This window comes from Pezoporus occidentalis, unplaced genomic scaffold (assembly GCF_034315485.1).
Source record: "Pezoporus occidentalis ecotype Australia unplaced genomic scaffold, CSIRO_AGI_Poc_V1 ctg48, whole genome shotgun sequence".
NCBI lineage: Eukaryota > Metazoa > Chordata > Aves > Psittaciformes > Psittacidae > Pezoporus > Pezoporus occidentalis.
In genome coordinates, this window is record NW_026915813.1 from 1,484,452 (window position 1) to 1,497,220 (window position 12,769).

The window sequence follows — 12,769 nt, forward strand, 5'->3', positions numbered from 1 at the left end:
TATGCAACATCTCTAGCCATGAAACAAGTAATAATTAAAGTAAATTGCACAGGGAAAAACAGAGTAAAGGCCTTGCTTTCTTCATCATAGCCTTTAGCTATCATATCACTATTAGCTATGCTTGAAAATGAAGCTTTGGTTAGCTGCCTGTAGAGTAGCAATGCACTGAAGATACAGTATCTTGCTTCTGCATGTAATATAAAATAATACAGACATATTTATGAAAGGCATTCTGATAATCTGAACTGCTGACAATTTGTGACAGCAACGATCTTGCTGTGCTCTGTACAGCTCTTGTGCCTTCAAATCCATCCCCTGGCCCTGCCTTGGGTCTGCAGTCCTCAGAGGGGAGACTGGAACTGTGCGTCCGCTCTCCCAGCTCATCTCACTATGTTTGGGCTGGAGCTGTCAGGTCATGGTTAAAGCTCCTGCTTGGATTGGGATGGTACAGGAGCTCCTATATGGTCTGTTCAAGAATGGGAATGGCTGTAGCTCATGTGAGGTCTAGTAAGCAATAATCAGTTGGTCTGACTAAGTTTGACCATTGACACCAATATGCATTTCAATACAAATCCCTGAGAAGTTGTAGAGGTACCCACACTTACTACACATACCATGTTGCGAGGCAGTTTGAGAAACAAAAGGTTCACTTTCCCCTTTTGGGGCTCATCTTCTTGGCTGCCCTATAGTCAAGGAAGGCAAGGACTCCCCAAGATACAGTTTGGGTAGCAGGCAGTAGGCAGGCAGCCCCAGGCCTAAGGGCAGCCTTTGCGGAGGTCTCTTAGTACCTTGGTAACCTTGTAAGACTTTTCCTCCTATAAACATCTTTTATTATCAGGAGAGTTTCAATCTTTCATATCTCATTTTAGCATGAAATTTGCATTTCTTCTGGGAAGGACTAGGATTTTATCACCATTATAGTGACATAAACCCAGGGCCAATATATGCAAACTACACAGGCACAGAGCAGTAGAGCCCCTCCAGATTTTAGAGAATTATTTTTACTTTAGAAAAATGCTATTTTTTCATATTATTAATCTAAAATTTAATTATATGACCATGGAAACAAAGCCTTGCATCCAGGCCTGGTTGCAGCTGAGGCAATACTTTTGGTGGGGAGCAGTGTAAGACCATCATTCTCTTACCACCATGGTATCCAGGTTATTACTTATTTTTCTTAATCTTCTTTCAAACTGCACACATTTGTCAGCTATGCAGCCTGATATTCCTAGCAAAAAGTAATTAAGAGTGACTCCTGCAACCCTGTTATCTCTGACAAAGTAAACAATGTCAAGACAGGAAAAGAATAACTTCGGTAATTCATAGGTTCATTTCTTCTCCTGTCTGTCATATTTTTCTATTTAAAATTAACTTGTGTAACCTGTAAAACAAGAGGGTGATCATTAGATTACTGAACAACTGGACAGGAATACAACTGAAGCAGATCTGATCTGTACATGAACCTTCTTGCAGAAAGCTGGTGCTTGAGTTTACATCCTTAAAGACCAGCTCAAACCATAAAACATATTTAAATCATTTTGAATAATTTGAAAGAGACAAATTTCAAAACCTCTCTGTTTGCAGCACTGGGGTCAGTGTTTTTACCAGTGCTCAGGTGCTGACAGAGGATGGGAGCTAAGTTTTATCTGCCCAGGAGTGAGGCATGAGCCATGAAGTGTGGATTGGCCACAGCTGCACTGCAAATGCCTTTTATAACAGTAATAATGAAAAGAGATGACAGCATAAGAGAGCCATTTCCGTCCTGGGGTCACTGGTGCTGAAGTGATTTCTGGCTCTGAATGTCATTAAAAATTGACCATTGTAATAACTTACTTCTACCAGAAGTTTCTAGTGCCTCAGAGCAGATTATGATGGGATTCAGCACCTGGCAAAAAGTGGGTAGGGTATGTCCTGGAGAGGTGTTATGGTCCCAGTTAAAAGTGGGAGCAGAGCCACACATAGTCCTTTTTGCCTCAAGCCACTACTGACACAGAGCAAACTGTGCTGCATTTGGGTTTATCCTGCTGCTTAGAAGCACTTTGATTTGCTTTGTCTGTGATAGGGGTGGTCAGCTTCCCTGCCTCCTTTCAGACTCATCTGTCAATGTAAGGAAAAGTCATTAGATTCCCCCCCTCCCCCCATGCCTCCAAATGGTCTCTCTGACAGGAGAAAAAGACCTTGAGAAGATGGTGAGCAGAGATGAGTGTAGCTCCTCGGGAGTGCCAGTGCTCTGCTCTGAGAGAAGGAGAAGACAGCAGGGTTTGCAAGTGGGTCCCTGAGTTTTCTCAACCTCTCTGCAGGCACATTTCACCACTTCCCATTGTGGCAGCTCTCAGACCAGTGCAACTCCACCTCTTGTTGTATGGTGTTACCCAGCACCACAGTGATGCCTGGGATGCTGAGAGGTCATAGCTCACCTCTGACTGACACAGACATTATAACTGTTACTAAGTTGAGGTAGGCATGCTGTTGAAAGATGATCTTTAAATCATGCTTTGTAGAGTGTCTTTCTTCCAAAAGATAGTTATTTAAGGTAAAGCACTATGTAACTACTGCAAGTGGATTGTCAGCTATTTGAAGGTTATTGCCTCTGCTCATGAAAGGACTAATATTCTGCAACTATGCAGCACATGTCTCTTCTAGATAGATACTGGGATTTGGAATATATATTGAAAATACTCTGTTTTCTTTTATTTTCAGCATGGTTTTTGTTGTTTGAGTGCATATTATTGTGATTTTTTGGGGAAGATTAAACTTGTGCCTACCAAATTCCTAGTGCACAGTAAGGTGCCTTGAAAGTTCTTAATGACTGATGGCAGAGTTTGCTCCTTCATTTACCCACACTGCCTTAATGAGGAGTGCATTTGTGGTACCCACTGGTCCTGTCTAGATGACACAAACTGGAGTCTCCCACACCAGAATATAAACACAAATCACTGTTGCCACTAAAGATGAGCCAAGACAATAAAATTATTCAGGAGCAATTTCCACCTCCCTATATGGTTTTAAAGCACAGTGTAGTTGACTGTTGTGCTATTTCTATGTTGCAAAGTTCAGTTGTAATCATTAGAGCCTTTCCAGATCAATACACTCAGCATTTTAAATTTTAGATGCTAATTAAGACGTTTTTTCCTATTCCCATTGATTTCCTTTTCTGACTTTTCCATCACAGTCAGGAGGAACATTGTCAAGCCCTGTCTCTGTGGATAATGTATGGATGAGAGCAGCTAGCTGCATTTGAAGCAGCATTAGCTAGAAGTGATACAATCAGTATGGCTATGGCTACTTTTTCCTCTGCTGCGCTATAAAACCATCTCAGGATAGAATAAATTCTGAGAGAGTAAAAAAAACAATCAGCACTACAGCCTGCTCCTGCTGGAGACAGAAACATATGGATTAACAGGAGAGAGGCTTTTCTAGGTGAAGTCACTCAAAAATTCAACAATTATCTCTTGTATTCTGTCAGTTAAGAAAATTGTTCTGAAGGCTGTGATTTATGGAAAAAGAGCAAAGGATGAAAGATTGAAGGAGCTGAAACACAGGCTATTCCACATGTAGTTAGAAACATCTGTGTCTGATCTGTGGCTTGAGCCTTGCCTGTTTGCAGCTCTCCCCCAGGCAGGGCCATGGGCATTCAGTGGCACTTCAAAGAGTAAGAGAAATTGCCACTACATTCCTGCTCACTATATGGTTTCTCTCTGTTCATAGCCTTGTTGTGATACTTGATGTATCACATCACATATATGTTGGCTTTATCTTGCCAATGATTTACTCTAGTTTGAACCTCTAAGCCCCAGAAAGGTGTTGCACAAGGCTCAGAGATCCATGGCTGTCATCTAGTGTCTTGTCAGAGAGGGATTAATTGCATCTAAATGACCTTTGTACAATTTATCCTCAGGATAACCCAGAGAAGAACCTTCCCCAGCTCCCACAGCAATGACTGTACTGTCATGCTATCTTTACTGTTATAAAAAAAACAAAGCCAGATTGCACTTCAACCCCACCAGTTCTTGTTGCACCCAGCAAGAACACAACTTATACCCTCCCTTTCTGCAGCAGCCTCTTACATATACTGGTTTTCTCAGTGTAATAGGTTTCAACTGACAGCAGAAAACGATGTGATAGACAGTACAAGGAGAGGTCTGGAACTGTGTGAGGAGTGAAGGTGATGTGGGAGCTGTGTTAAAAGAAGTTGAGACTAGGGAAAAGCATGTTCTCAATGGGTTAATGTCATTTTGAAATGGAGTCAACAGGTAGGCTGAATAATGTGATTTTCCCTCCATATCCTTAGCAGTCCCCTTAAAAACATCTGCCAGAATCAGGGATTAGGACCTGGTCAGGTAGCCTGTGAGCACACCCTGACCACCTGTGAAGATATTTGGCCAGTTCAAACATGAAAAACAGGTTTTGTAACAAAAAGTGGATCTTGCTTTGGATTACTAAATACGAATTGTTTTACTGTACCTGAGCCGTCTAGTCATGTGTAAACCTAGGCTTTAGCTGTCAGACCCCAAAGACCCTGAACCTATGTTATCACACATTTTTTCTATAAACATCATGCTAGAGTATATAAAAAGATGCAGGCATCAATAGATTAATATAACTCCCCATTCTACTGCCAATATAAACTAAGCAATAGAGAAAGAACTTTACTGTTTCAGTATTAACAAGATCATAAAAATTCATGAGGCATTCAAAGCTGCTAGTTATTCTGTGTGAGAATTTCTGAATACGCTTTATACAGGACTAGACTGAAAATAACTCACAAAAACTTATTTTCAGTGACTTCTTAAGCTGCTCTAAGTTTGCAAGAGCTATAATTTGTAGCCTATTATTATTTGGCCCTAGATTTGTACAGACAGCTTGCATGGAAGTACACTAATATTTATTACAAGCTTTGCATCAATAAGTGGGAATGAATGTAGAAAAATTCAAACTGGCAGGGAGCTGCAATACCTCTTTGCTAATTGTCCACAGTTGCACTCCATAGAATCACAGAATGGTTTAGGTTGGAAGGGACCTTAAAGTTCATCCAGTTCCAAGCCTCCTGCCACAGGCAGGGACACCTTCCACTAGACCAGGTTACTCCAAGCCCTGTCCAACCTGGCTTTGAACAGTACCAGGGATGGGGCAGCCACAGCTTCTCTGGGCAACCTGTGCCAGTGCTTCACCACTCACACAGTAAGGAACTTCTTCCTAATATCTGATGTGAATCTATCCTCTTTCAGTTTAAAGCCGTTCCCTTTTGTCCTATACTGTTTATATTTCAAGCACTAGGACTATTCCAATGTCAATTTACAGAACTTCTGCTTTCTAACTAAAGAAAGCAAACTACTAAACTATTGACAGACACATAATTTTGTTTTAAAATCTGTGAACTGGTCTGGAGAAGCACTTCAATTTATGCAATTTAATAAAGTCATACTTAATCCAGCATGTGCAAGGAGATACAGTTTACTAGATTCTATAGATTACTGCTATTAGAATGTCAAAATAAATATTTTTTAAATCTTGTAAGGCAGATAAAGTTGTATTTATATATATATAAACATACATATATAAAGAACTCTGCATATGAAGTTAAAAATATAATTATTCCTCTAGTAGGCCTATGATTTCCATTATTCTGGGAATGGATCTGGTAATTGAATGCAATTGTTATAATGACAAGCCTTTTTTGTACATGTTCTCTGTTTTGAATAAAAAGACCTCTGCCTATGCAGGTTTGGAAATGAATCACAGAGCCACACTATTAACCCAAAAGTAAGACTTTTCTTGAATCTGAGGTGCATGTTTCTCTATGTATAACTATTATTTGAATATAACGTAGAAGAAGCACCTGGAAACAAATTATTTCAAATAACTACTAAAAGAAATCAGCTGCCATCATAACAACATAAAGCATTTAAAATCCATGAGCATTCTTCATATTCTACTGAATGTATACAAGCAATAACTGACTAATACCTAGCTGTCTAACGTAAGTTTTTGCTTTTTGGTTTGCATTGGGATATATGTGTGATGCAGAGCCATTAGTCACTACAGTGACAGAACTGTATTTGCTCCACCAAATAAAAGTGAGTTCTAACCCAACCAGTATATAATTGCAGTGTCATTGCTGGTGGACTATGACACCTGAAGATAAAGAAACTTTTGACCGTTACACTCTGTTTTTTTTTTTCAGTGATTTTCCTTGAGCTAGAAATGTTTGTAGGCATTTGTGCTATGTGTTAAGTCTAATGTGCTAAGGATGCACCTTAGGCCAGCTGGCAGAGCCTGGCTGGTCAAACCTTGGCATTTAGCTGCTCTTTCTGCTTCTCACATCTCCTTCACAGTTTGTTTTTTGTCTGAGAAGCTGTTGGAAAATTAAGTGAGGTAGAGCAGTGCTGTGCCTTATCCTGACATGTGGCAGGAGCTTCACAGCCTCCAAAGCTGTCCTTGCAGGTGGGAGGTGAGCTGGCTACTTCCAGGACAGAGACAGCCTCAGCCTCAACACATTTGTGGACCTTTATGACATTTGCTCTTGTGCTGTTTCATCCTTGTTCTCTTATAGCTCACAGGTAAATCCAGTTGGCAAAAACACAGACTTTGAAATGGGTTGTGAAGATGTTGTTTGATGAGGTATCGAGTAAATAGAACTCAAGATTATTTTTTGGTTTTATAATGCAAGAGACAAAATCTTCTAGGTGTCTGTGACTTGGAAAGCGGCATGGGCTGGAGTTCTTTTGCTGTGAAAGAGAAGTATGCAAATGAAGAGATGAGTAAGTTGTAAGGTTTTTGTCCTTTAAGTAACTGTTAAATGACTAAATCAAGTCAGGCTAAGGGGGAGGACGGACTGGAACTCTGATTTGCTGCCAGCACTGACAATGCGTAAGAGCTTGGTCCAACCCAATCAGTTGTAAGGAGGGCAGATCATGTGCTGATCGAGTTTTATATGTAGGTCAGATGAAATATTACAGATAAATGCCCAGGGCAAATCCATTCATTATACTAATACGTATAGAGCAGTTTCTCTAAGCAGAAAATAAACTGTAGAGGTGTTCTTTTTTTCACTCTTCTCAGTAGTATTCTGGTTAGCTTCATAATAAATCTATAGGACCACAGAAAGGAGAGATTGGCAATATGTGTTATATCTGCTGTTTACTGAGCAGGTACCAAGTCCTGCTAATTTTTAACCTCCTGACTAGCCCTCATTTATGTTGGTAATCAATTGCTTCCATACTGCTAAAAGCTTTTATGTGAATATTCAATGTTGTATTAAAGTTTTGGGTGAAATCCTGACCTGAAATGGGAGGATAAAATGTCAGTTATCTACCTTTAAGATAATGCCCATCATTACCTACCTCAGATCCCATCTACAATATTTAATGGTAAAACCTCTCCAGGAACTATAACCTGGAACTCCAGAGGTGTGTACATTTTGTATTTGACTAGTTTGCCATTTTTGACTATTTTGCCATTTTTGTTTTGATCATGAAGTAAGAGCAATCTAAAAGACATCTCATCATCATGAGGGGCTGAAAAGAGCTTTCTACTGTTGGTCTGGTGGAGCTGTTCATGGTATAATTGATCAAAAGTGTCCATCAAATAGGCATCCACGGTCTAATACTGTGTATAGAAGGAAGTATTGTCAACATCTTTCATTTGAAAGAAAAAAGAAATGTCTTTGCCTTCAAAATCCTATTTTTGAAGTAGTTTTGAGTAGCTTAATGACAGTGAAATCATGTATGATGTGTTACAATTTTCTGTCACTTCTAAATAAAAAAATAAATTGTCATAGAGCTGTGAACAATTTTACATTCCAGAGTTCTCTCTTCAGCACCGCCTACATCCCATGAGCCACCATCACATACTTCATTTGGATTCCATTTCTTCAAGTCTTCAGCTTGGTCTGCAAAGCTGACCCCATTTAGCAATAAAGTCTGAGGATATCTAAGAACCTATATATTAGACTTTTTAAATTTTAAATAATAGAAGCCAGCTGCCCTAGTTCATAGGAAATACATAAACTTGCCAGACATGCTGATTCCTGCTGTTGCTGAATTGTTACCATTGTTTTCTCCCTTACTAACACTCATTTATAATGCTTATTAACAAAACCTGTGATCAATCAGAAGCGGCTGAAACTTGTATCATGTAACAGCTTTGCAAAATCGAGTTACTGAAATGTTGCAAAGCTCTTAGCCAAGAAATTTTAGCACACAATTTCCCAATGATTATCACTAGACATAATGTTCCAATTTTCATCTGAAAAGCTCCCTTGTATGGAGAAAACTTAGGGTGTGGGGTTGGTTTTTTTTTTTTGGAAACAACTGTAAGGCTTAAGGCCTGATTTATTTATTTATTGGGTACTACTGGGATTTCCCCACTTCTATTGTATTCTGGGCAGTTCCTACTGCTCACTCCAACCTATATGACAGCAGGTAACAATTCTTGATCCAGATAGAGTTTTGTCTTGTCTCCATAAATTATCCATACATCTCAAAAGAAGGTGAGTGATCTAATGGCCAATTATAGGTTACTCAGCTCCATAGAGAATTTTCTTATGTCCTATTAGCTGTAACTTTTCCCTTTCTCATTTCTGTTGCCTAATTTAAATTTGACAGTTATGAAAAATTTGAATACCTAATCCTACAAAAAATCATCAATTCTAGTTTGTGCCAATTAATTCTACAGCTTTAGTTAGGCACTTTGAAATTTTTCTATTACTTTAAAATTTATTGCTCACTGGATAGGTCTTGTAAAAACAAGCCATCCGTCCTGCATCCTGTTTTCCTCAGCTGTGTTTCTTCATAAAATTTTTAACTCCCATTTTCCATTAGAAAACTTCAAATAATTGCCACTTTTTGAGAGAGGGAGACTAGACTTGTAATATTACTTTTTATTTCTATGTCCTTTGTTATTCTTTTGGCCCTTTGTTTTCTTTGATTACTGTTCCAAAGCGAGCTATGTTTTTATCATTAGCTTAGAGTGGTACCTAAGATTCTTTTCCATAGGTTTTATACTAATTAAATCAACAGTGATGTCTAAGCATTTGGATGATTCTCAGGCATGGATTTCTCAGACATGCATCTGTCAGCAGCTTCTCACTCACAAATTCTGAGTCTCTTTCACCTTCCTCATGGTTGCAGTGTTCATGCCAACAAAAAAGTCCATGAAAAGGTGTTTAATAGTGAAGCCATACCTGACTGCAAGAGAGCCACTGGTTGAACAGTGTCATCATTTCATCCCGCTGAGAGGTGACCCCCCCCACTTTCTCCCTCTTAATATTCTTTCACTTCTCAGTTGATGGAAATGCCATTTCTAATGACACGCTGGCACATCTCATCCTGGAGCATGCTGTTACAAGAGGCAAAGTACAGGCCATGCATGGGAAGGTGGTGATGGAGGAGGGAAAGGAAGGGGTGGTAGCAATGAGACCTCCCCTCCAAAAGATTAAGAGCTTTGGGTGTAAAAATTCCATCTGAGTTTCACTAGCTGAAGAGTGTATTTGGTTTAGTCTAGACTGAGCACTACTCTAATACATCCTGCTTTTTGAGTCTTACATACAAATTTGTTCTCTAGTGGGATGAAAAGTGTTTTAATGTTTTCCTTTGATGCCTCAAAAGAAAACCCCAAATTTACCATTAAGTATAAATCTATTTAAAAATTCCTCTTCAAGCCTATTTGATGGAAAGAAATTGGTTCTCTTACTATATGTTGGCAATTATTTTAGCATCAATGCCCAGAACTGGATTTACCCTGAGGAGGATTTCCCCAGATTTGGGTCAAGGTGATTCCTGTGCTGTACAAGAAGCACATGAAAATCTCTCTTTGACTGTTAGCTGTCCAGATGATCAGTCTATCACAGCTCAGTGAGTGTATCGATTAGTAAGATAAGGCTTCAGCCAGCCAGTGACAGAATATAAATTGTCTAAACTTGTTTTATTGCAATTTTGTGTTAAAGCAATAAATCATTTCTTGTATTAGCTATTTGCATTATATTTGTTTAATCAAATATAAATCCATAGAAATTAGATAGACTCCATTCTTTTTCCTTTGAAGAAAATAAATTATATAATACTATCTCTATATCAAAATGTTACATATTTCAATATATAACACGCACACATACATATAAATAAATATTAAATTTAGGCAAATTAGCATAGTGTTCTCCACCTAGTGGTTTAGAAAATGCAAAAAGAAGAATCTAAAGCTGGCCAAAAAGAGGCAGCCTCATTAGGCAGTTTTTCCTAACCTAAGATCATGCAAATTTTAGCTACGTTTGCTAAAGCATGTATCTGAGCAATGTCAGAATCCGGTTGGCAACTTGACATAATATTGCAGTAGGCCAATTTCTTTTATATATGAGAATTAAAGCTGCTGAACTTTCTCCATGGGATAACATAGAATCATAGAATAGTTAGGGTTGGATAGGACCTTAAGATCATCTAGTTCCGGCCCCCCCGCCATGGGCAGAGACACCTCACACTAAACATGTTGCCCAAGGCTCTGTCCAACCTGGCCTTGAACACCGCCAGGGATGGAGCATTCCCAGCTTTGTTAGGCAACTCATTCCAGTGCCTCGCCACCCTTAGAGTACTTCCTCCTTATATCCAATCTAAACTTCCCCTGCTTAGGTTTTAACCCATTACCCCTTGTCCTGTCACTACAGTCCCTAATGAATAGTCCCTCCCCAGCATCCCTATAGGCCCCATTCAGATACTGGAAGGCTGCTATGGGGTGTCCACGCAGCCTTCTCTTCTCCAGGCTGAACAGCTCCAACTTCCTCAGCCTGTCTTCATACGGGAGGTGCTCCAGTCCCCTGATCATCCTCGTGGCCCTCCTCTGCACTTGCTCCAACAGTTCCATGTCCTTTTTATGTTGAGGACACCAGAACTGCACACAATACTCCAGGTGAGGTCTCACAAGAGCAGAGTAGAGGGGCAGGATCACCTCCTTCGACCTGCTGGTCATGCTCCTGTTGATGCAGCCCAGGATACGGTTGGATTTCTGGGCTGCAAGCGCACACTGAAGCCGTCCCATGTTCATTTTCTCATTGACCAACATCCCCAAGTCCTTCTCCTCAGGGCTGCTCTGAATCTCTTCTCTGCCCAACCTGCAGCTGTGGCTGGCATTGCTCTGACCCAGGTGTAGGACCTTGCACTTGGCATGGTTAAACTTCATGAGGTTGGCATCAGCCCACCTCACAAGTGTGTCAAGGTCCCTCTGGATGGCATTCCTTCCCTCCCACGTATCAACCGAACCACACAGCTTGTTGTCATCGGCAAACTTGCTGAGGGTGCACTCAATCCCACTGTCCATGTCACTGACAAAGATGTTAAACAAGACTGGTCCCAACACCGATCCCTGAGGGACACCACTCGTTACTGGTCTCCAGCCGGACATTGAGCCATTGACCACAACTCTTTGCATGCAGCCAGTTCTTTATCCACCGAGTGGTCCATCCATCAAATTGATGTCGCTCCAATTTAGAGACAAGGATGTCACGTGGGACAGTGTCGAACGCTTTACGCAAGTCCAGGTAGATGACATCAACTGCTCTACCCCTGTCCATCAGTTCTGTAGCCCCATCATAGAAGGCCACCAAATTGGGCAGGCAGGATTTCCCCTTAGTGAAGCCATGCTGGCTGTCACCAAGCACCTTGTTGTTTATCATGTGCCTTAGCATGCCTTCCAGGAGAATCTGCTCCAAGATTTTGCCAGGCAGAGAGGTGAGACTGACTGGGCCGTAATTCCCTGGGTCATCCATTTTCCCCTTCTTGAAAATGGGGGTTATATTTCCCTTTTTCCAGTTGTCGGGAACTTCACCTGACTGCCATGCTCTTTCGAATATGATGGCCAGCAGCTTAGCAACTTCATTTGCCAGCTCCTTCAGGACCCGCGGATGGATTTCATCAGGTCCCATGGACTTGTGCACGTTCAGATTTTTAAGATGGTCTTGAATCAGATCCACTTCTACAGTGAGCCCAAGGTCTTCATTCTCACAGTCCCTGCATCTGCCTTCCAAGACTTAGGTGGTGTGGTCAGAGCCTTTGTCAGTGAAGACTGAGACAAAGAAGTCATTCAGAACCTCAGCCTTCTCCAAAACTAGGGTAGCCAGTTCTCCTGATAGCTTCTGGAGAGGGCCCACGTTGTCCCTAATCTGTCTTTTATTTGCAGTGTACCTATAGAATACCTTCCCATTATCTTTCACATCCCTAGTCAAGTTTAATTCTAACTGGGCCTTAGCTTTCCTAACCTGGTCCCTAGCTTCCCGGACAACATCCCTGTACTCTTCCTAGGCTGCCTGTCCTTGCTTCCACATTTTGTAAACCCCCTTTTTCCTTTGAATTTTCCTCAGGAGCTCTTTATCCATCCAAGGAGGTCTCCTGGCCCTCCTGCTGCACTTCCTTCTGGCTGGGATGCAACACTCCTGAGCTTGCAGCAGGTGATCCTTGAATATCAACCAAGAGTCTTGGGCCCCCCTGCCCTCTAGGTCTGTATCCCATGGAACCTTACTAAGCAGGTTCCTGAAGAGGCCAAAGTCTGCTCTTTTGAAGTCCAGGGCAGTGAGCTTGCTGCACACTCTTCTCACTGTCCTGAGGATCTCAAATTCAACAATCTTGTGATTGCTGCATCCAAGGCTGCCCTGGAGCTTCACATTTCCAACCAGCCCTTCCCTGTTGGTGAGCATGAGGTCAAACATGGCACCTCTCCTTGTCAGCTCCTCTATTACTTGCAGAAGGAAGTTGTCTTCTACATAATCAAGGAACCTCCTGGATTG